Source organism: Panthera leo, chromosome C1 (genome assembly GCF_018350215.1).
Source record: "Panthera leo isolate Ple1 chromosome C1, P.leo_Ple1_pat1.1, whole genome shotgun sequence".
Taxonomy (NCBI): Eukaryota; Metazoa; Chordata; class Mammalia; order Carnivora; family Felidae; genus Panthera; species Panthera leo.
In genome coordinates, this window is record NC_056686.1 from 110,177,022 (window position 1) to 110,202,889 (window position 25,868).

The 25,868-nt window shown below is 41.3% G+C and overlaps 1 pseudogene; it reads right to left on the bottom strand.

Moving 5' to 3' along the window:
- Positions 1–1,228: 1,228 nt before the first annotated feature.
- Positions 1,229–9,799, bottom strand: LOC122225975 (annotated as a pseudogene).
- Positions 9,800–25,868: the final 16,069 nt, after the last annotated feature.

The following is a 25,868-nucleotide window of genomic DNA, read 5'->3' on the forward strand; positions in this document are numbered from 1 at the left end:
TCATGGCCTGAAGTCAGACGCTTAACTGACTGAGCCACCCAGGGGCTCCATTGTTTACCTAAACTTTATAGGAAGTTTTGAATTTGGGAAGTGTGAGTTCTCCTTTTTGTTGCTGTTTTTCAAGATTGTTCTGGCTATCCTAGGTCCTTTGAATTTCCAGGTCAATTTGGGATTAGCCTCTCAGTTTCTGCAAAGAAGCTGTCTGGGATTTTGATAGGTACTATGTTGAATCTGTAGATAAATTTGGGAAATTTTGCCACCTTAATATTAAATCTTCTCATCTATAAACATGGACTGTCTTTCCATTTATTTGTACTAATTTAATTTCTTTCAACAGTATTTGGTAGTATTCAGAGTAAAAGTTTTTCATTTGTTAAACTCAGATACAACTGATTTTTTATGGTATTAATTATTTATATTAAAGCAGCTTGACTGAAATATAATTCACACACTGTATAGTTGACCCATTTAAAAAGTACAATTGAGGGGTGCTGGGGTGGCTCATTGGTTAAGCTTCCCACTCTGGATCTTGGCTCAGATCATGATCTCACGGTTCATGAGATCAAGCCCCATGTTGGGCTCTGCACTGACAGTGCGGAGCCTGCTTAGGATTCTCTCTCTCCCTCCCTTTCTGTCCATCCTCCCCTTTCAAAATAAATAAACATTAAAAAAAATGTACAATTAAGTGTTTTTCTATATGTTGCATTATATATATGTATATATCACATTTTATCCATTTACCTGTTAAGGGACACTTCATTGTTATTTGTACCTTTTGAATTGTAAATAACTTCCTAGTTTGTTTTTGTTTCTGTTTTTGTTTTTGTTTTAAGTAGGCTCCATCCCCAGGGCTTGAACTCACAACCCTGAGATCAAGACCTGAACCAACTGAGCCACCCAGGCTCCCCGTGGATTGTAAATAATGTTCTAGTGAACACTGGCATACAAGTATCTGTTCAAGGGCTTTACTTCACTTTGGATATATATTTAGGAGTGGGATTTCTGAATCATATGAAAATTCTGTGTTGGGGCACCAGGGTGGTTCAGTCGGTTAAGCCTTGGACTTCGGCTCAGGTCATGATCTCACAGTTCGTGAGTTCGAGACCCATGTCGGACACTGTGCTGACAGCTCAGAGCCTGGAGCCTGCTTCTGATTGTGTCTCCCTCTCTCTCTGCCCCTCCCCCTCTCACACTTTCTCCATTAAGGTTTCCTCAAGTTTTGCCAAATTCACGTTATCCTCCTGACTGTGTTTTGGAGTGATTCACCATCAGTCCACCTCACCAGCACTTTGCATCTTTCTACAATATGTTGAAACCAGCAAACTGCAACTTGTGCAAACTGATGGGGCAAAGATTTAGGAGAGGTAGTTGGCTTTTTCTAAGTGGCTGGAGCCTCACATTAGACATACAAGGCCCTGACAGCGTTGCAGTCCATATTTGTGTGTAATCTCATTGACTAAAGTCTTATAAGACTGACGCAGCAAAATACTAGTCACTGTAGGTATAGAAGAGTTATCAGAAATTGAATCGTCACTTGATGTTTCCTGGATCTCTTTACTTTGTTCTTCCTATCATGAGCTATAAAAAGTCACTGCCATAACCTGGCAAAGCTGAATATTCCCACACCATCTGTCAAAGAGGCCTGTCCAAAGAAAAAATTCCAGGAATCTCTTGAGTAAAGATCAATTGTTGTTTTCCCCACAACAGAATGCATCTTCGGGTTTCTTTTTTGTTAAACCTTCACAATGTGCCCTGCATACATTTGTGGATTTTTTGCACTATTGTTGACTCTAACAATGCAGAAACAGGAAGTGTTTCTAGGAGTTTTACTGTGAACCCATAGAAAAGTTTGCACTGTAACGCTTGAGCCATGTAATACATTCTTAACTAGTAATTCTGGTGTTTCCTGGAGATCCAGTATATACCAGTGGACTGTATGTAAATACTGCATTTCTTTGGGGAGGGTGTCTTTCTACAAGGATCACTGAAAACCTGTTCAACATTGTCAGGAGCCTCATGATGGGAAGGGATCCGATCTGATTACAAATGCAAGGTGATGACCTATCAGAATGGCTAACATTAACAATTCAGGCAACAACAGATGTTGGCGAGGATGTGGAGAAAGAGGATCTCTTTTGCATCGTTGGTGGGAATGCAAGCTAGTGCAGCCACTCTGGAAAACAGTATGGAGGTTCCTCAAAAAATTAAAAGTAGAACTACCCTATGACCCAGAAATTGCACTACTAGGTATTTATCCAAGGGATACGGTGTGCTGTTTCAAAGGGACACATGCACCCCAATGTTTAGAGCAACTCTATCAACAATAGCCAAAGTATGGAAAGAGCCCAAGTGTCCATTGATGGATGAATGATAATGGATGAATGAATGGATAAAGAAAATGTGGTATAGATAGATAGATAGATAGATAGATACAGATATATATATATATATATATATATATATATATATATATATACACACATACACACAATGGAGTATTACTCGGCAATCAAAAAGAATGAAATCTTGCCATTTGCAACTACGTGGATGGAACTGGAGGGTATTATGCTAAGTGAAATTAGAGAAAAACAAAAATCATATGACTTCACTCATAAGAGGACTTTAAGATACAAAATAGATGAGCATAAGGGAAGGGAAGCAAAAACAATATAAAAACAGGGAGGGGTACGAAACATAAGAGACTCTTAAATATGGAGAACAAACAGAGGGTTACTGCAGGAGTTGTGGGAGGCGGGATGGGCTAAATGGGGAAGAGGCTTTAAGGAACCTACTCCTGAAATCATTGTTGCACTATATGCTTGGATGTAAATTAAAAAACTAATAATTATAAAAGAAAAAATGCAAGGTGATGAGTCCAAAGAGAGCACTGTCTCTGGCTAGAAGGATTCACTCACCAAATGCTGTTCCCCAGCATCTAAGTTCTCATACTGTTACACAGTGCTGGATTCTTTGAGATGAGAGCTATTTTTAGTGTCTGTTCAGGTGGTCACACTGTTTCCATCTTTAGAGACAAAGGTTCCCATTGAAGTTTTTGCCTTGGACAGAAGTGTCTACACCTGGCCATAGAATTGTGTAGGATGCCTTCCCCACATCAGGCCTCAATGCCGCGCACTCACCTCCCACGGCAACCCTTGCACACCTCCATTTCTTCTTGCATTAGTTTGGGTAGAATATCCTTTTTATTTCCATAAAATTGATAGTAATGTCCCTACATTCATTTCTGATTTTTTTTTAATTTTTTTAATGTTTATTTGTTTTTGAGAGAGAGAGAGAGAGAGACAGTGAGTGGGGGAGAGGTAGAGAGAGGGAGACATAGAATCGGAAGCAGGCTCTAGGCTCCGAGCTGTCAGCACAGAGCCCGACACAGGACTCAAACTCACGAGCCATGAGATCATGACCTGAGCCAAAGTTGGACACTCAACTGACTGAGCCACCCAAGTGCCCCATCATTTCTGATTTTAGTAATTTGAATCTTCTTTTATTCTTAGTCAATCTAGATAAAGGTTTTTGTTAATTTTGTTGATCTTTTCAAAGAACCAACTTTTAGTTTTGTTGATTTTCTCTTTCTGTTCTCTTATCTCTATTCTGTTTTTATTTCCTTCTGCTAGCTTTGGGATTAGTTCGCTTTTTTTTCCTAGCTCCTTAAGATGTACAATTAAGGTTACTGACTTGAGATATTCCTTTTTTCAGCATATACATTTACAACTATAAATTTCCCTCTGAGCACTGCTTGTGCTGCATTCTTTAAGTTTTGCCGTGTTGTGTTTCCACTTGTCTCAAGGTGCTTTCTAATTTCCCTTGTTAGTTGTTCTTGTGGTTAGTTAAGAGTGTTTGTTTACTTCCCACCTGTTTGTAAATTGTCCAGTTTTATTTCTTTTATTCATTTCCAGTTTCATTCTATTGCGATTGAAAAAGATATTGTATATGGTTTGAAGCTACTTAAATTTATTGAGACTTGTTTTGTGGCCTAACATATGGTCTCTTCTGGAGAATATTCCACATGTACCTGAGAAGGATGTGTAGCAACTCCTGTTGCTAAGTGTTCTGTATCTGTCTGTTAGGTCAGCTCAGTTTATAGTGTTGTTCACATTCTTGGTTTCCTTATTCATCCATCTGGTTGTTTCTATCCACTGTTGAGAGTGGCTAGTGTAGTCTCCAACTATTATTGTTGAACTATTTCCCCTTCAATTCTGTCAATTTTTCCTTCATATAGTTTTGGTGGTACTTATTTCTGGATATGTTTATAATTGTTATGTCTTCATGTATTTTATGAAATGTATTTTTTGCAGTGTACCATTTGGATTCCCTCCTTTCAGTTTCTGTATATATTATTTTCCTAGGAGTTACCTTAGGGATTACAATCAACATCCCAAATTTATGGTGTGCTTGGTGGTGTCCCACGCTCTTTAGACTGGTCACTTTCTTCATTTTGTTTTTCTTTCTACTCTTCTGGATAATTAATGTCTAATCTTCAAGTCCAGTGATCCTTTCTTCTACTTGCTTAAATCTACTATTGAATCCCTCTAATGAGTTTTTCATTTCAGTTATAGTACTTTTCAGCTCCAGATTTTTTTTTTTTTTGGTTGCTTTTTATAATTTCCATCTCCTTACTGATATTCTTATTTTGTTCAGACGTCGTCTTACTAATTTCCTTCAGTTCTTTGTCTATGGTTTGCTTTAGCTTATTAAACACGCTTAAGGGGGCACCTGGGTGGCTCAGTCGGTTAAGCGGCCGACTTCGGGTCGGGCCATGATCTCGCGGTCGGTGAGTTCTAGCCCCGCGTCGGGCTCTGTGCTGACAGCTCAGAGCCTGGAGCCTGCTTCAGATTCTGTGTCTCCCTCTCTCTGACCCTCCTTGTTCATGCTCTGTCTCTCCCTGTCTCAAAAATAAATAAACGTTAAAAAAAAAATTTAAAAAAAAATAAACACGCTTAAGACTCTTGATGTAACATCTTTGACAAATAGCTCCAATATCGGAGCTTCTACAGGGATTATTTCTGTCAAACTCTTTATTTCCTGTGGATGGATCATATTTTTCTATTTCTTTGTTTTGTAATTTTTTGTTGAGAAGTGGACATTCTGAGCATCATGTTGTGGTAATTCTGGAAATCTAATTCTCTCACTTCTTAGGAGGGATTGCTGGGTTTTGCTTGTTGATGGCTGAAATCATCCTTTGTGGCTTTTCCATATGTTATTGCAAAGTGTGTCTTTTTTGTTGTGTGTGTTCACTGAAGTTTCCCTTCTATTGTCTCTACAGTCATCCAGTGACCTGACAAAGATTTCCTTAAATATGTGGCTCCTGAGAGAGAGAGAGAGAGAGAAATACATCCTATCTTTAAATTCTCTCATGGCTGGGAGGCACTTCAGCCCATGGGAGTTGAAACAATTACCAACTTCTGTGCCTGCCACCCATTGATCAAAAACAGCAATCAGAATGCACAACCCTGACTTTTGGAGGATAGAGTCATTCTTGCCTACTCTGGCTCCAACAAGCCACACTAGGAACATCAGCTGCTGACCCTGTGGCTGCCTGCTCCAAGGATAGGAAATGGTATCCCCTTTCTCACTAAAGTTGCAACTGACAAAATTTACCAGCCTCTTCATCAAAGTGTCTGCTGGATGCTGCAAGTGTTCTACATACTCTGGAGTTACCACATAGTTGCTTCGGATGGTTCCCTGCCAACCTTGAGTATCGTGCCAGTGGAGAGATGGATTCCTGGCACTCACATCTTCCCTGATGTCACTACAGTGGATTTTTGTACAGTCAACTTGTGTCCTGCAAACCTGCTAAATTTGTTTATTAGTTCTAATTTTTTTTAATGGATTCCTTAGGATTTTCTGTATACAAGACCATGTCATCTACAAAGAGAGAGCTTTGCTCTTTCCTTTCCAGTCTGGACAACTTTTGTTTCATTTTCTTGTCTAATTGTCCCAGCTGTAACTTTGAGTAAACATTGAATAAAAGTGTTGAGAGAGGATATCCTTCTCTTGTTCCTGAACTTAGGGAAAGGCATTTAGTAATTTACCCATTAAGTCTTAATGGGTTAGATATGGGTTTTTCATAGATATCCTTTATGAGGTTGAGTAAGTTCTTTTCTGTTACTCGTTTCTTGAGTGTTTTTATCATGAAAGAATATTGCAATTTTTTAAGCAATATTGCATTTTATCAAATGCTTTATCTATATCTATTGAGATGACCATGTGGATTTTGTTCTTTATCCTATTAATGTGATGTATTATGTTAATTGATTTTCAGATGTTAAATCAGCCTCGCATTCCTTGGGTATATCTCATTTGATCATGATGTATACTCCTTTCTATTAGTGAATGGATTTGATTTGTTAATTTTGGTTCTTAGGGTTTTGTTGTTGTTTGGGTTTTTTTAGTGTATAGTCATGAAAGATTTTGTGTGTGTGTGTGTGTGTGTGTGATGTCTTTGTCCATATTGTTATCAGGGTACTACTGGCCTCAGAATGAATTGGGAAGGGTTCTCTGCTCCCCTAACTTTTGGAAGAGTTTGTAAAGGATTTGTATTGGGGCGCCTGTGTGGCTCAGTTGGTTAAGCATCTGACTTCGGCCCAGGTCATGATCTCATAGTTTGTGAGTTTGAACCCCATGTCAGGCTCTGTGCTGACAGCTCAGAGCCTGGAGCCTGCTTCAGATTCTGTGTCTCCCTCTCTCTCTCTGCCCCTCCCAAGCTCATGCTCACACTCTGTCACTGTCAAAAATAAATAAACTTAAAAAAAATTTTTTTAAGGATTTGTATTAATTCTTCCTTAAACATGTATTAGAATTCATCAGTGAAATCATCTGATCCTGAGATTTTCTTTGTGGGTAGTTTTTTTTTTATTGCTATCTCAGTTTGCTTACTTACTATTGATCTATTCAGATCTGTTTCTTCTTGAGTCAGTATTGATAGTTTGTGTGTTTCTAAGAATTCATCCATTTACTCTAAGTAGATTTTTTGGATTAAAGTTGCCTCTAGTATTCCCTCATGATTCTTTTTAGTTCTGTAATGTTGATACTTTAACGTTTCCTCTTTAATTTCTGATAATAGTAGTTTGTGACTTCTGTTTTCTCCTTGGTCAGCCTAGTTAGAGTTTTATCAATTTGATTGATATTTTTAAAGAACCAGATTTTGGCTCTGTTGATTTTCTCCATTGATTTCCTGTTGTCAATTTCATTTATTTCTGCAGTGATTTTAATTATTTCTATTCCTTTAGAAACTTGCTTTAGAAAGTTGCTATTCTTTCTCTGGTTTCCTAAATTGGAAGTTTATATTTTTTTAAATCTTAGATCTTTCTTTTTGTCTACTAATATGTGTTTAGAGCCATGAATTCCCTTCTAAACACTGCTTTCACTGAATTCCACAAATTTTGAAGTTTTGTATTTTCATTTATTTCAAAAGTCTTACCTTCTCTTGAGACTCTTTTGACCCACGTGCTATTTAAAAGTGTGTGGTTTAATATCCCAATATTTTGGGATTTTCCAGCCATCTTTATGTTACTGATTTCTACAGTATTAAATTTGTTAAGATGTATTTTATGGCCCAGAATGTGATTGCTCTTAGTAAATCTACTCTGCCATTAATGGATGTCCCTATCTTGACAGTTATGGTAATCACATTTTTTAAATTTCCCCATAGTTTTAAGAACCAGTGTATATCTCTTAACATTACAGTCTGTCTTATCTGTTCTCTGTCTTTGATATACCTTTTAAATTTTTAGTAGGTGGCCCTTGTTTTTTTCTTAAAATTTATTTGTAAAATTTTTTTAATGTTTATTTATTTTTGAAGGAGAGAGAGAAAGACAGAGCATGAGTGGGGAAAGAGCAGAGAGAGAGGGAGACACAGAATCTGAAGTAGGCTCCAGGCTCTGAGCTGTCAGCACAGAGCCCGATGCTAGGCTCTAACTCACAAACTGTGAGATCATAGACATGAGCCGAAGTCAGATGCTTAATGGACTGAGCCACCCAGGTGCCCTTCTTACAATTTATTTGTAAAAGCACTCAATCCTTTAAGTTCCCCGCATTTTGATTTTTTTGATTGTACTTAATACTATAGTTCAAACATGGTTTTCTGTCCAATGGATACAGAGTCTTGGTCAGTTCATATATATATTTTTTTTTTAAAGACTACTTATCGTATTGTGTTCTTTCATTAGGAGTTACTTATTGTCTGATTGTATCTTTTTATAGGAGCATCCTTAGGTTGGCTCTTGATTCTTTCTGATATGATTTTGCTATCTGGTATGGCAAGATATTCTAGACACATCTTATGTATATCCTGCTCTTTAGTCATTCTTCCAAGAATCTCTGGTTTTATTTACTAGGAAGCAGTATTTTCATAGCATAATCTAGGTAGTGTGGCATGACCATTGCTTTTGGGTTTGTAATTATTGCTAGGATCTTTTAGTAGACAGATACACAAACATGTTTAAGTAGTGTTTACTAGGTCCGTCTACTGTCAAGTTATCCCTCCCTCCTCCTTTCCATAATCGACTCTGTGGAAGCAAGTCTCTAAACATAGCTCACATTAAGGGGGTGAGGAATTAATCTCCATCTCCTTTAGGGGTCTCCTCTGACTTTTTAAATAGTTGTGCTGTACCTACAATGTCAGAACATACTGACAGCAGGTAGCATACTATACTCTCCCTTTTAACCCGTGATTAATATTAATTTCTAGGGAAAAAAAAAATATTGAATGCTTACCACCAGTCTTATGTCCATATCTCTCTAGTCATTTTGTTGCCTGAAACTTCCTCTCTAGTAGATTTCTCAAGAAGTCCTCATCGAGGGGCACCTGGGTGGCTCAGTTGGTTAAGCGTCCAACTTCGGCTCAGGTCATGATCTCACAGTTCGTGGCTCAAGCCCCGCATTGGGCTCTGTGCTGACAGCTCAGAGCCTGGACCCTGCTTCGGATTCTGTGTCTCCTTCTCTCTCTGCCCCTTTCCCACTCATGTTCTGTCTCTCTGTCTCTCAAGAATGAATAAACATTAAAAAAAATTTTTTAATAAAAAACTCTCACTTATAAATTAACTTTTACCATTTCAATAGCATGAAATTGGTATTTTTTTAAGGTACCATGCTGTTTATTTTTTTTAAGTTTATTTATTTATTTTGAGAGAGAGAGAACCAGGGGAGTTGGGGCAGAGAGAGGGCGATAGAGGATCCAAAGCAGGCTCTGAGCTGTCAGCACAGAGCCCAATGCGGGGCTCAAACCCACAAATCATGAGATCATGACCTGAGCTGAAGTCAGACGCTTAACCGACTGAGCCACCCAGGCGCCCCGCAGTTGGTATTTTTAAAGCACTGTCAGGGATTTGGGGTAGCAGGTTGCTGCAGTTATTGCCTTCAGGGTACAGATCATTCCTGCTTTCTCTTCTCATTACACCTATCTATATTCTCTTAGTTTTCCAAGCTGTACAACAAATTACCGCAAAGTTAGCAGGTTAAAACAACATTTATCATTTCAGTTGCCATGCTTCAGGAGTCTAGTATAACAGAACTACACGGCCTTGATCAGGGTCTCGCAAGGCTGCAATCATGGTACCAGCCAGGGCTGGGAGCCCATCTGAATCCTCCTCCAGCCTCACAGGTTTTTGGCAGAATTCATTCCTATGGAACTCAAGATGGCTTGCCCTTTCAAGGCCCAAGGAGTGTTTTTCTGGCTGTACAACATAAAAGGGAAGGTGGGTGTGGTAACCACAAAGGACTGCAGAATCAAAGCAAGCAGAATAGTCTGACTCACACAGACCCACGGCACTAGCCGGTTAATCATCGTGTTCCTAGAAACGAAATAAATAGGAAGCCTATGAAATTCTTACTTGGTCTGTATAAGCAGAAAAGTTCTAGGTCAAGTGAACAAAAGTCTAACTCAAATCATAAAATAGATCAATTCCCAGACTTGAGCCAGTTCCCAGACCAGGAACCCCTTGAACGAACCAGGGAAATGGGTCCCCTTGACCTTTACCAGATCCTTTACAGCCATTTACCTGGATAACTGTGCAGTGGGTAAAAGGAAACAATCAGACCACTCATGGATTACTGGACACTGGCTGTGAATAGGCATTGACTACAGGAAGCCCAAAATGTTACTGTGGCCCTCTGGTCAGAGTAGGGGCTCAAGGATCAATGAGATTTTAACTCAGGTCCATCTCACTGTGGGCCTAGTGGGTCCCCAAGCCCATCTTGTGGTGATTTCCCAGTTCAGAATACATAAATGGAACAGACATAGCTAGCAGCTGGCAGAATCGCCACATTTGCCCTCCAGCCTGTGGAGTGAGGGCTACCAGTGTGGGAAAAGCCAAGTGAAACCCTTAGAACTGTGCATACCTAGAAAGCACATCAGAAGCAACTCAGGGACACCTGGGTGACTTAGTTGGTTAAGCATCTGATTCTTGATTTCATTCAGGTCATGGTCTCAGCGTTCATGAGATTGAGCCCCACATCGAGCTCTGTGCTCACAGCGCAGAGCCTGCTTAGGATTCTCTCTCTTTCTCTCTCTCTCTCTCTCTCTCTCTCTCTCTCTGCTCCTCCCCTGCTCACATTCTCTCTCAAAATAAATATTTAAAAATATTTGTTTAAAAAAAGCCATTCAGCATTGCTGGAGGTACTGCAGACATCCGTGCAAGGACGTGAAAGGTGACTCCCAGCTCACCCTCACCCCCATTAAGCCCCCCTATGTGGCCCTTGCAGAAGACGGGTGGGTCTTAGGAAATGATACCAGATTATCACAAGCTAAAGCAGGTAGTGATTGGAAGCTGCTGTCCCAGCTGTGGCTTTGTTGCTTGTGCAAATTAACATCCCCTGGTGCCTGGCATGCAGCTATTGATCTGGTAAATTCCTTTTTCTCCACAACCTGTCCATAAGGCCCAGCAGAGCAAAGCAGTTTGCTTTCGGGTGGCAAGACCAGCAATACACCTGCACTGTCCAGGAGGACATCAACTCTCCAACCTCCTTGGATTTTGGAGGCAATGTACTCCTCATTTGGGTGTGTTACTCTGGCCCATCTGCCAAGTGACCCCAAATGCTGCTAGTTTTTAGTGGGGCCCAGAACAAGAGAAGGCTCTGCAACATTCCAGGCTGCTGTGCAAGCTGCTCTGCCACGTGGGCCATGTGACCCACAGATCCCATGGAAGTACTGGAAGTGTCAGTGGCACTAGGGATGATGCCTGGAGCCTTTCACAGGCCCCTGTAGATTTATTGCATTACAGGTCTTTAAGATTTTGGAGTAAGGCCCTGACATCCTCTGCAAATAGCAACTCTCCTTTTGAGAAATTGCTCTTGGCCTGCTACTGGGCCCTAGAAGAGACTGAATGCTTGGCTGTGGGCCATCAAATTACATGTGACCTCAGCTACCTATCATGAACTGGGTGTTATCTGACCCACCGAGCCACAACGTTGGGCGTGCACAACCACACTCCAGCATCAAATGACAAGTGGTATATATGTGACCAAACCCGGGCACCTGAAGGTGCAAGTAAGTTACGTGAAGAAGTGGCCCAAATGCCCATGCTCTCCACTCCCGCTGCATGGCCTTCTCCCTTCGTTCCTGCACCTGTCACCTCACAGGGAGTTTTTTGTGACTAGTTGACAAAGGAAGAAAAGACTCAGGCCTTGTTTACAGATGGTTCTGCGTGATATGTAAGCACCACCTGAAAGTGGATGGTCGTAGCCATGCAGCCCCTTTCTGGGCCATCCCTCAAGAATAGTGGTGAAGGAAAATCCTCCTAGTGGGCAGAACTTCAGGCAGTATGCCTGCTTGTCCACTTTGCTTGGAAGAAGTGGCAAGATGTGTAATTGTATACTGATTCATGGCTGAGCCAATGATTTGCTTTCATGATTGGGGACTTGGAATATGGTTGGAAAATTGATGACAAAGAAATTTGGGGAAGAGGTATTTGAATAGACCTCTTTGGGTAAAAAAAAAAACAAAAAAAAACCATAAGTATATTTGCATCCTATGTTCACCAAATGATGATCTTAGCAGAGGAGGATGTTAATAAGTAAGCAGATAGGATGACCCATTCTGTAGACATCAGTCTGCCTTTCCCCAGCCAGCCCTAGCATCACCTAACTGGCTCATAAACAGAGAGGCTATGATGGCAGAAGTGGTTATGCATGGGCTCAGCAACATGGCCTTCCACTCATGAGGACTGACCTGGCTATGGCCACTACTGAGTGCCCAATCTGCCAGCAGCAGGGACCAACACTGAGCCCCCAATATGGCACCATTCCCCTGGGTGATCAGCCAGCTACCTGGTGGCAAGTTGATTACATTGGACTGCTTCCATCATGGAGGGGACAGTGTTTTGTTCTTACTGGAAAAGGCACTTACTCTGGATATGGATTCTCCTTCCCTGCATACAAAACTTTTGCCAAAACTACCATCCATAGAATTACAGAATGCTTTATCCTCCATCATGGTATTCCACACAGTATTGCTGCAGTTCAAAGAATTCACTTCACAGCAAGAGAAGGGAAGCAATGGGCTTATGCTCATAGAATTCACTGTCTTACCATGTCCCCACCATCCTGAAGCAGCTGGCTTTTGAAGACTCAGTTACAAACAGCCCCGAGCTGGGTGGCAGTACCTTGCAGTGCTGGGACAAGGTTCTCCATTAGGCTGTATGTTCCATAAAACAGCAACTAGTATCTGGTGCTATTCCTTCCATAGTCAGGATTCAAGAACCAAGGGGAAGAAAAGGGAGTGGAACCACTCACTGCTACCCATAGCAACCCACGAGCACATTTGCTTCCTACTCCTGTGACTTTATGCTCTGCTGGCCTAGAGGTCTTAACTCCAAAGGAAGGGAAACCTCCACAAAGAGACACAACAGTGATTCCAGTGAACCAGAAGTTAAGACTGCCTCCCAGTCACTTTGGGCTTCTCATGCCTCTGAATCAACAGGCAAGGAAGGGAGTGACTGGCGGATTGGTCCTGACTACCATGGGGGAAATTGGACTACTACGTGATGGAAGGAAAGAAGAGTGTGTCTGGAGTACAGGACACCCCCAGGCCGTCTCTTATAAGTTCCATGTCTTGTGATTAAGGTAGGTGGAAAACTACAACAACCCAATCCAGGCAGGACTAGTAATGACCCAGACCCTTCAGAAATGAAGGTTTGAGTCATCCCACCAGGTAAAGAACCACAACCAGCTGAGGTACTTGCTGAAGACAAAGTGAATACAAAATGCTTAGTAGTAGAAGGTGTTATAAATACCAGCTGTGACACATGACTGGTTACAGAAACGAGGACCGTAATTGCTATGAGTATTTCCTCTTCATTTTGTATTGAATACACTTTTGTTTAGATATATACATATATTAAGAAAATATCTCTGTTTCCTTTCTTCTCTTATTCTCTCATATAACATGAGATATACTGACTTTATATCATGGTGCTTGGTACTGTTAATTTTAAATCATGTTATTTGAGCTACAGAATATCAAGAAGAAGAACAAACATCACTCAGGGACTTGACCTCCTCTTCCAGGAAAGGGGTTAGCAGGTTTTGGGTTGTATACAAGATAGTAGTATCACATTAAGGAGAATTATAACCTTGTTACTATCTTTCTTTGGAGATTAAGTATGGTTTAAGGAGATGTGTATAGCTGACAAGGGGTGGACTTGTGATGGTTAATTTATGTGTTAACTTTACCAGGGTAAGGAATACCCAAATAGCTGATAAACATTTCCGATTGTGTCTATTATAAGAGTATTTCTGGAATAAAGTACGTGATTCAGTAGAGATCCACCCTCACTAACGTGGGCAAATACCACCCAATCCATTGAATGCCCAAACAGAACAAAAAGTCAAAAGAAGAGTGAATTCACTCTCCATCTTGAGCTGGGCCATCTTTTCCTACCCTTGGACGTTGGCCTGGTTTTTGCACCTTCAGACTCTGGAACTTACACCAGCAGCCCCTTGGTTCCCAGGCCTTTGGCTTCAGAATAAATTATACCACCAGCTTTCCTGGTTTCCTAGCTTGCAGATGGAAGTTTGTGGGACTTCTTGGACTCCATAACTACATGAGCAAATTCTTACAATAAATCTCCTCAGATACATAGATAAGCAGATGGATGGATGAATGGATGGATGGATAGATAGATACATAGATAGATAGATGCGTTTATTCAAGTACCCTGGATGAGCTAATTAACATCTTGAAGTCTCAATTGCCACATCTGTCAAATTAGGATCATAGTTCCTATTTCTGAGGTGTTAATGAGATGATTAAATGGGACATTCTATTCAAAGCCTTTAAGACAGCAACACAGGGCCAGGCATTCAGACAGCGATGAACATTCACTGCTTTCATCAGAGGTGAGGGACCTCTAGATCAGAAATAAGTGTTAAAGGGTAGGAGAAATGGGTATAGGTGGCCAAACCTTCCAGTTATAAATGAGTCTTAGGGATGTAACGTACACAGCATGGTGATTACAGTTAGCAACACTGTATTGTACAGTTGCTAAGAGTGCAGATCTTAAAAGTTTTCGTCACAAGGGAAAAAATGTAGAACTATATGAGGAGATGGGTTTAACTAGACTTACTGTGCTCATGATTTTGCAACATATGCATATATCAAACCATTATGCTGTATCCTCGAAACTAACACAATTTTATATTTCAATTATATCTCAATAAAATTGGGGAAAAAGATTAGTAAAGTGCAACATTGCAGTGATATTAAAGAACGAAATTGCTTTGAAAGCCATTTAAAGGTGTTTGAAAAACTTATGATGAATTTTTGAACTCATGACTTTACTTTTATATAAAAATGATACATTCTCATTATTGTTTTTAACTAACCCACGCAGAGAGATATAAAGAAGAAATTAGTAAATGTGCCCAAACTCTACCATTTAGGAAAAAATTAATGTTAACATTCAGTGATTATATTTCTAGACATTACCATAAGAGGGAGATAATTGAGATGAAAGGCAGATAACACTTTTATAGAATGGATTGCGCTATGCAAACTATTTTTTTATATGAACAGCATTAAACTTTATTTTGCTCAAATTTAAAGGTGAAAAAACTAAAATGGAGTGGAGGGAATTACTGAATTTTAGTATAAGAGGTGTTAATTCTTTTTGGAGCTGCCCTTTGAAGGGGAGCAGAATACACGACTCTGTCACTTTGGCATGTGGATTATTTTGAGCTGAAGTCAATCAAGACCCTCTGGAAGACCTATTTACTTCCCCTTTAACTACCTAGAAGAATTTAGATGGAGAGTGTGGTTCAGGAAGAGGACTGTCACCAGGAATCACTACAAAGAATATGGGGTAGGCATGTTAAACTGGGGGGGAAGCTGGCAGGGCCTGGAGATCAAATTCTTCTGTGTCCCACCTCTCTGCAAAACATGGCAAATACGTTTACCAAACATTTGTTCTTCCTAACTTCCAATAAATTGTCTTCCTCTCCTCCCTTTGAAGTCCCAGATCCCTACCCCTTCTCCTCTGCTCATGATGCCATAGTATATTCAATTGCCTGACTGCCTGTAGGGCTCCTATTATTATGAGGCTCCTGTACACATATAATTAAATTTGTTTTTCTCTTGTTAGTCTATCTCATGTCAATGTAATTAGTAAGCCAGCCAAAGAAACTGGAAGGGAGGAAAGAGAAGTTTTCCTCCCCTACCCTCTTCTAGTATACAGGCATACCTTATTTTATTACACATAGCTTTTTTTTTTTTTAATGTTTATTTATTTTTGAGAGAGAGAGAGGGAGGGAAAGGGAGCAAAAGGGGGGAAGGACAGAGACAGAGGGAGACATAAAATAGGAAGCAGACTCCTGGCTCTGAGCTGTCAGCACAGAGCCCAATGTGGGGCTCAAACCCACTAACCATGAGATCGTGACCTGGGCCAAAGTCGGATGCTTAACTGACTGAGCCACCCAGGCGCCCCTATTGTATTTAGCTTTACTGTGCTTCACATATACTGCATTTTTTACAAATTGAAGGTTTTTTTACAGCCCTGTGTGGAACAAGTCTATTGGTGCCATTTTTCCAACAGCATCTACTCACTTCCTGTTTCTGCATTTGTTCACATTTTGTTAATTCTTGCAATATTTCAAACCTTTTCATTGTTTATTTGTTATGGTGATCAGTGATCTTTGTTGTTACTATTATAATTGTCTTGTGGTGTCGTGAACATCCCATGTAAGATAAGATGGCAAACTTAATAAATAAATATCGTATGTGTTCAGACCACTCCATCAACCACTAGTTCCTGTCTGTTTCCCTCTCAGGCCTCACTATTCCTTGAGACAAAACAATATTGAAATTAGGACAATTAATAACCCTACAATGGTGTCTAAATGTTCAAGTGGAAGGAAGAGTCACACATGTGTTACTTTAAATTAGAAGCTAGAAATGATTAAGCTCAGTGAGGAAGGCATGTCAGAAGTCAGTACAGGCCAACAGCTAAGCCTCTTACACCAAAGTCAGCCAAGATGTGAATGCAAAGAAAAAGTTCTTGAAGGAAATTAAAAGTGCTACTCCAGTGAACACATGAACGATAAGAAAGCAAAACAGCCTTGGGGTGCCTGGGTGGCTCAGTTGGTTAGGTGTCCCACTTTGGCTCAGGTCATAATCTCATGGTTCATGGGTTCAAGCCCCATGTCGGGCTCTGTGCTGCCAGCTCAGAGCCTGGGGCCTGCTTCGTATTCTGTGTCTCCCTCTCTCTCTGCCCCTTCCCCACTTATGCTCTGTCTCTCTCTTTCTCTCTCTCAAAAATAAATAAATGTTAAAAAATGTTTTTAAAAAAAGTGGATCCTGAAGATGGTACTGAGTTGCGGCAGTCTCATAAAACTTGAGCAGATGAGAAGTTGCTTCTTATGGATGAGCAAAAAAATGGTTTACTGAGATGGAATCTACTCCTGGTGAAGATGCTGTGAAGATTGTTGAGCTGACAACAAAGGATTTTGAATATGACATAAACTTAGTTAATAATGCAGTGGCAGGGCTTGAGAGGATTGACTTCGATTTTGTAAGAAGTTCTACTGTGGGTAAAAAGTTATTAAACAATATTGCATGCTACAGAGAAATCATTTGTGAAAGGAAGTGTGGATAGATGCCACAGACTTCACTGTTGTCTTACTTTAACAAATTGCCACAGCCACCCCACCTTCAGCAATCAGCACCCTGGTCAGCAGCCACCAGCGCTGAGCCAAGGCCCTCCACCCCCTAAAAGTTTAGACTCACTGAAAGCTCAGATGATAGTTTGCATTTTTCAGCAATCAACTGTTTTTAAGTATGTACATTGTTTTTTAGACATAAAAACTACTTCACACTTAATAGACTACAATATTGTGTAAACATAACTTTTTATGCACTGGGAAACCGAAAACTGCATTGACTTGCTTTATTGCAATATGTACTTACTTTATTATGGTGGTCTGGAACCAAACCCACAATATCTCCAAGATATGCCTATATAGCATAGTTTTCCCTGAAATTAACATACTTAAATTTTAAAAAATTTTTTTACATTTATTTATTTATGTAATCTCTATACCCAACATGGGGCTCAAACTCATGACCCCAAGATCAAGAGCCACATACTCTCCCAACTGAGCCACCCAGGCATCCCTGTAGTGAACATACTTTTTAAATATATATATTTAAACAATTACTTTGTTCTAAATTTTTTTTTTAATGTTTATTTAGTTTTCAGAGACAGAGAGAGCACGAGCAGGGTTGGGGCAGAGAGAGAAGGAGACACAGAATCTGAAGCAGGCTACAGGCTCTGAGCTATCAGAACAAAGCTTGATGTGGTGTTGGAACTCACGAACCACGAGATCATGACCCGAGCCGAAGTCAGATGCTTAGCCTACTGAGCCACCCAGGAGCCTGTACATGATTACTGTTTTTAATGTTTATTTTATTATTTCTTTTGAGAGAGAGAGTGTGTGCACAAGTATGCACTGGCAGGGGAGGGGCAAAGAGAGAGAAAGAGATAGAGAGTCTCAAGCAGGCTCCACGCTGTCAGCGTGGAGCCCGACCTGGGACTCAGACTCAGTCACAAACTGTGAGATCATGATCTGAGCCAGAATCAAGAGTTGGGACACTTAACCCACTGAGCCCCCCAGGTGCCCCTGTAGTGAACACACTTAAATTGCATGTCAAAGAGACACACACAAGAAAAAAGTGATAGAGAACAATTGCCATAAAGACCCTACTTGGCATGCCTGACTGGCTCAGGTGGTGGAGTGTGCAACTCTTGATCTGGGGGTTGTAGTTTCAAGCCCCATATGAAGTGTAGGAATTACTTACAAATAAAATCTTAACAACAACAAAAAGACCCTACTTGGTTACATTTTTGAACTTTAAGGATAAACATTTTTTCAGACAACTAAGCAAAAGGCCAAGTGTCCATGCAAAGACAATTCCGTGGGAAAAGAATAGTCTTTTCAAAATGTTGCAGGGCAACTGGATGTCTACATGCAAAACAATGGTTTGGGATACTCACTTCATACTACATGCAAAAATTGGATCCAGATGGCGGAAAAACCGATATGTAAGAGCTAAAATTATAGAACTCTGAGAAGAAAACAGTGTACCTAGGTAGACAATTTCTTAGATATAAATCCAAGCATAAGTGACAAGAGATAAAAATAAGTTGGACTTTAGCTAAATTTAAAATTTTTGTGGGGCACCTGGGTGGTTTGGTTGGTTAAGCGTCCAACTTAAGTTCAGGTCATGACCTCATGGTTTGTGAGTTTGAACCCTGTGTGGGGCTCTGTGCTTGTCAGCATGGAGCCTGCTTTGGATCCTCTGTCCCCCCCTTTTTGCTCCTCCCCTGATTTCTCTCTCTCAAAAATAAAATAAAAACATTAACAAATTTTTTAATTTAAAACTTTTGTGATTCAACCCCAATATCTATAGCAGCGCTATCGACAATAGTCAAAGTATGGAAAGAGACCAAATGTCCATCAACGGATGAGTGAATAAAGAAGATGTGGTATATATATACAGTGGAGTATTACTCGGCAATCAAAAAGAATGAAATCTTGCCATTTGCAACTATGTGGATGGAACTAGAGGGTATTATGCTAAACAAAATTAGTCAAAGACAAATATCATACGACTTCACTCATATGAGGAATTTAATATACAAAACAGGGGCACCTGGGTGGCTCAGTCGGTTGAGCGTCTGACTTTGGCTCAGGTCATGATCTCACGATCTGTGAGTTCGAGCCCTGCGTCGGGCTCTGTGATGTCAGCTCAGAGCCTGGAGCCTGCTTCAGATTCTGTGTCTCCCTCTCTCTCTGCCCCTCCCCCACTCATGCTCTGTCTGTCTCTCTCTCTCTCTCTCTGTCAAAAATAAATAAACATTAAAAAAAATTTAAGATATAAAACAGATGAACATAAGGGAAGGGAAGCAAAAATAATATAAAAACAAGGAGGGAACAAAACATAAGAGACTCTTAAATATAGAAAACAAACCGAGGGTTGCTGGAGGGGTTGTGGATGGGGGGGATGGGCTAAAGGGGTAAGGGGCATTAAGGAAGACACTTGTTGGGATGAGCACCAGGTGTTATATGTAGGGGGTGAATCACTGGATTCTACTCCTGAAATCATTATTGCACTATATGCTAAGTTGTATGTAAATTTAAAAAAAAAATTTAAAAAAAGAAATAAGTGTGCCTGGGTAACTCAGTTGGTTAAGCGTCTGACTTCGACTCAGGTCATGATCTCACAGCTCGTGACTTCGAGTCCCACGTTGGGCTCTGTGCTGACAGCTCAGAGCCTGAAGCCTGCTTCAGATTCTGTGTCTCCCTCTCTCTCTGCCCCTCCCGTTTGTGCTCTGTCTCTTTCTGTCTCTCAAAAATAATAAATAAACATTTAAAAATAAATAAATAAAAATTATAAAATAAAAAAAAAAAACTTTTGTGTTTTAAATGACATCACCAAAAAAGTAAAAAAGCAATCCACAGAATAGAATATATTTGTAAATCTTGTATCTGCTAAGGATTTGTATCTTGAATATTTAAAGAACTCTTGCAACTCAATAAGACAAATAACCCAATTTTTTAAGGATTTTAAGGGCCAAGGATTTAAATAAACATTTATTCAAAGAAGATATGAAAATGGCCAGTAAGTGCATGAAAAGATGCTTAACATCATTAGTTATGCAAATAATCATAAGAAGACACCAATTAGCATCACTGTAATAACAGCATTGTTCACAATGTGGAGAAACTGGAACCCTCATACACTGCAAGCTGGAATGTGAAACGGTGCAGCCACTCTGGAAAACAAGAAGTTCATCAGAATGTCAAACAGTGTTACCATGTGATCCAGCAATTGTGGTCCTAGGTATATACCCAAAAGAATGGAAACGTATGTCCACACAAAAACTTGAACATGCATTGGGGCACCTGGGTGGCTCAGTTGGTTGAGCGTCCAACTTCAGCTCAGGTCATGATCTCACAGCTGGTGGGTTTGAGCCCCGCATCAGGCTCTGTGCTGATGGCTCAGAGTCTGGAGCCTGCTTCAGATTCTGTGTCTCCCTCTCTCTCTGCCCCTCCCCCACTCATGCTCTGTCTCTCTCTGTCTCAAAAATAAATAAACATTAAAAAAAATTTTTAGGGGTGCCTGGGTGGCTCAGTTGGTTGGGTGACCGACTTCGGCTCAGGTCATGATCTCACAGTTTGTGAGTTTAGCCCCGCATAGGGCTCTGTGCTGACAGCTCAGATCCTGGAGCCTACTTCAGATTCTGTGTCTCCCCCTCCCTCCCCTGCTCACGCTCTGTGTCTCTCTGTCTCTCAATAATAAATAAATGTTAAAAAAAACTTTATACAAAAAATTTTTTTAAAAAAGCTTGAACATGAATGTGCATAATAGCCTAAAAGTGGACACGACCCGAATATCCATCAACTGATGATTGTGTAAACAAAATGTTATATATCCTTGCATACACAGGAATATTACTTGACCCTAAAATGGGATGAAGTACTGATATGTGCTGCAACATGGATGAGCCTAGAACACATGCTGAGTGAATGAAACCAGACACAAAAAACCAAACATTGCATGATTCCATATATATACACGAAATGTCCAGAATAGACAAATTCATAGATCAATGGTTGCCAGGGGCTGGAAGGAGGAGAGAATGGGGAGTGACTGCTCGTAAGTAGCAGATCCTTCTTTGCAGTGATAAAAGTCTTCTAGACTATGGTGATGGTTGCAAAACTCTGCAAATATACTAAAACCCATTAAGTTGCACGTTTTTAACCAGTGAATTTTATGGCATGTAAATTATATCTCTGTAAAGCTATATTTTTAAGAAAAGGTTTCTTCAGGGCACCTGGGTGGCTCAGTCAGTTAAGCGTCCGACTCTTGATTTCAACTCAGGTCACGATCTCACGGTTTGTGGGATTAAGCCCCATGTTGGGCTCTGCACTGTCAGTAGAACTGACTTGGGATTCTCTCTCTCCCTCTCTCAGCCCCTCCCCTGCTGGTGTGTGCTTGTGCTCTCTCTCTTTCAAAATAAATAATAAACATTAAAGAAAAAAATGTTTCTTCAAGAGGTCAAAATATAAGACTCACCTGACTTCTCTGTACCAAATTTAATGACTATACAGCAATATCTAAATTTTAAGGGAAAGATTTACCTATTTTCTTATAGGAACAAAAATCCTAAAATCCAGTGGCTTAGGGCACCTGGGTTGCTCCATCGGTTGGGTGTCTGGCTCTTGACTTCAGCTCAGGTCATGATCTCACAGTCCATGGGTTCAAGCCCCGCATAGGGCTCTGCACTGACAGTGTGGAGCCTGCTTGGGATCCTCTCTCTCTCCCTCTCTCTCTCTGCCCACTTGTGTGCTCTGTTTCCCTTTCTCTCAAAATAAATAAACAAACTTGAAAAAAAAAATTTAAATCCCAGTGGCTCAACAGCACAAGTTTATTCCTTGCTTGAGTTACATATGTAATACCGGTTGTCCCAGGACCCTGCACTGCACACTCCCCTTGCAACCCAGGCTGACAGAGCTTTACCATCTTATAGCTGGAAATAACTGGACCCTCCCTGTCAATACCCCAGAGGAATAGACTGCTGGAGGGGGGTCACCGGGCAACAAAATGCTTCCGCCCAGAAGTGAGACTTGTCACTTTGACTCACACCCCTTTGGCTAGCCCATTTGACTTACAGCCCTTTGCCCTCTCTGTCTTACTGCAAGAGGACAAGAAGATGTAACACTTAATGTCCCTGGCAGGAAAAGAGGACTAGGTGTGGGCAAGCTCTAGAAGGGTCAACCACGGCATAGGATGTGACTCTGGCTGTCAGATCTGTCTCTCCCGGACTTGAAATAAGTCCCTAAGATGCGAAGGGTCCAGAATGATAGCGAGTCTTCCACCACTAGTCATGGCAAAATAGACCTCCCCTCCTGGGGTGCTAACGCCAGGAGCACTGTGCCCGAGGCTTGGCTTCTGAACCCTGTACTGCTCAGCAGCAGCCTTGCTGTCTTCGCAGGACCTGTGGTAAGGTTCAGTTTTGACTGTGGTTTTCATGCACGGCCTGGGAACCAAGCTGCTTCGTCAGCTCTCCAAAGAAGTACAGGATTTTCCATAAATTCTTCATCTCCTTAAAGCAGCCAAAATGGATTTTTGTCATCTGATACTGAAAACCCTTCCTGATTGGGGACAGCTATGCATACAGCAATGAGGACAATCACATGACTGGGAAACCTACCCATTGTCATTAACTTGTTCTGTGCTTATGGATAAGACTTATGATAGAAAAGCCAGGTTTATGGGTTAGGCACAAAAGGAGTTTATTCCTGGGGCGCCTGGGGGGTTCAGTCAGTTGAGCGTCGGACTGTTGATTTCGGCTCAGGTCATGATCTCACAGTTTTGTGGGACTGAGCCCTGAGTCGGGCTCTGTGCTGTCAGTGCAGAGCCTGGTTGGGATTCTCTCTCTCTCTCTCTCTCTCTCTCTCTCTTTTTTCTGTGTGTGTGCGCGTGTGTGTGTGTGTGACCCTCCCCTGCTCATGCTCTCTCTCTCAAAATAAATAAACTTTTTTAAAAAAGGAAGTACAAATCTCTCTATGTCACTTGTGCACACACCCTCTTATTTTCAAAGAGCAGGTAAACACAGGCAGAATTCAGGCATCCACTCCAATGTCCCTTCCTTTGCAGCACATTTGTCTGGCTATCAGCTTTAGATGCATCTACTCATTCTTGATCTTGGATGTCTATATTCTTTGAGTGTACAATACCAAGAAAACTATACCAAGATACCAAGAAAACTATGTGTGGCCTTTTAGCTCTTGCAAAGAGCCAAGGTGACATGAGAGAGAGACTGTAGGAGATGAGGCCCCTCCTCACCTTTGATGGGTAAGTAAACACTGGGACGTGTTGTTGATGCCTGCGTCATATCTGGGCTGTAACAAGGGCCTGAGGAGGGTAATAGTGACCATTACCATGCATGTTAAAATACTTGTTAAAATCATGTTTCCACAAGCACCTAGTTGTATGCCTTTGTCTCCTAAAATTCACAGTACAGCTAAGAGGCATCTTAATCTGCACTGATATACTTTCCTGCTGGGTTTCCTGAAGTGTCCAGGCTGAGATAGAGGCACAAGACGCCAGGATTGGCTCTTGTTGGCAGTTAGTAGACAGGAAAAGCTTCCATAAAACATAAAATTGCCATTAGCTTAATTTTTTTTAAGGTCACTCAGGAAGGCTGTATTTGGCACCCGCTGTCTTGGCTCAGTCATCGCCAGCAATAACCTCAAAGCCAGCACACGGCAGCTGCATCTGCAAATGATTTCCTTGAAGGTCAATTGCAAACACCGTTTCTTGGAAAGTTTACCTTTTCTAGAGCAACACTGAAAGCTTTAGCCTACAGCCGCTTAGGGGTTAATGGCCACCAGAGAATCTGCATTTAAAGCCGCCTGCTGATTTTGCCTTCAGGAGCCTGGGGACTTTGCCACATCAAAGCTTCCCATTCCTCACCATCATGCTTAGCACTCCTCTAGCTGTAAGAGTGCAGGGAGCAGAGCTTGTGAGGACAGGGTCTTTACATACAGTGTTTAATCTTGGCAACTCACCTGTTGGGCAGTTACAAAGCTGAGCCTCAGAGAGCTTAAGTGACCCTGCTCCCGGGGGTGAGAAGCATAACTACAAACCCCAAATCTGTGCAGTTGCTCCTTGCACTCTTTTGTGGGGGGGGGGGGGGGGGGGGGGGGAGGGCGTGGACCGGTGATGCTTTACTCACACAGTTTGGTCATTTGCATATTTGTTTGGTCTTTCACCTAATGAGCTGATGAGAGCTGGCAAATACATAATGAGTGTATCCTGTGTGCTAAAAACGGTCAGGCACCTTACATAGGTGCTCACTTAATCCTCACCATTCTAAGAAGTAAACTTTTGAACTTTTTATTTGAATATTGTCTTTTTTTTTTTTTAAGTAGAAGTACACACAGGAAAGTACGCAAATCCTAAGCCTAACAAGGTTTCACAAAGCACACGCGTCTGTGTAATCACACCCTAACCAAGAAACAGAGCATTGCCAATATTTCAGAAGCACCCTTGTGCCCCCTCCCAGCCACTGGTCCCAGCCTCCAGCCAGGGATAACCGCTACACCTGGATTTTCACACCAGAGACTTGAGATCTAGAATGAGGGTCCCTTCTTTGTAGCTGACAACAGACTGGAATTTTTTGCCCCCGGATCTGCCTTAGCCAGCTCAGCCTGCTACAACAAAGTGCCACAAAACCCTGGTGGCTCAAAGCCCAAAAATTTATTTCTCATGGCTTTGGAGGCTTGAAGTCCAAGATCAAGGCATCCACCAATTTTGTTCCTGGTGAGAGCTCTCTTCCTGCTAGCACACCTGCTCCCTGACGATCTCATTTGACCTTAATGTGTCCCAAAGACCCTATCTCTATAATGTCTATATACAATCACATTGTGGGGGTTAGAGCTTCAACATATGAATTTGGGTGTTGGGGGAAGCACAATTCAGTCCGTACAAGAAATCAATGCTTCTCAAACTTTGATGGCTTAGAATCCCCTGGATTCTAAAGAATGTGTTGATTGCAATTACAGATCCTGTCCTGCAGTCACTGATGGAGTAGGTTTAAGCTGGAGAACTTCTTCTGACCCATTCCCTTGTCGACACTTGCTGTACCTGGTGGAAAACCGCTGTCTCTAGCCATCGAGCAGAAACAGCCTGCTTTGAGCTGTCTTCCTCACTTTCCTCCTGTTCATTCGCCCTCTCTGTGGCTAACGCATTTATCTCTAAGCAGGTTACATGAGGATTTTTGTGTATGATTTGGAGAGGGCTGCCAATAATCAAGGAAACAGCATTTTTCCTAATACAGGTTCTATATTTTACAAACTCAAGAGTGAGACTGGTAAACTGGGCCCCTCCTGGACTGAGGGACTAACCTCAAGGTGAAGAGCATAGAATAATGATTTCAAATCAGAATCTGGAGGGTCATCTGGCTGTCTCCGTTTGATCTCAGGGTAGTCAGCTCAAGCCCCACACTTGGGTATGGAGATTACTAAAAATAAATAAATAAACTTGAAGTAAGAATCTTTAGTAAATGTCCCATAGCTTTTACTAGAATATTCCAGATGTCCCCACATTGCAAGGCATTTCAGCATTCAACTTATTTTTAATAACTATTTTTTCTACAGGCAATGAGTTCTTTTTAAAAAAAATTTTTTTAACATTTATTTATTTTTGAGACAGAGAGAGACAGAGCATGAACGGGGGAGGGGCAGAGAGAGAGGGAGACACAGAATCTGAAATGGGCTCCAGGCTCTGAGCGGTCAGCACAGAGTCCGACGCGGGGCTCGAACTCACTGACCGCGAGATCATGACCTGAGCCGAA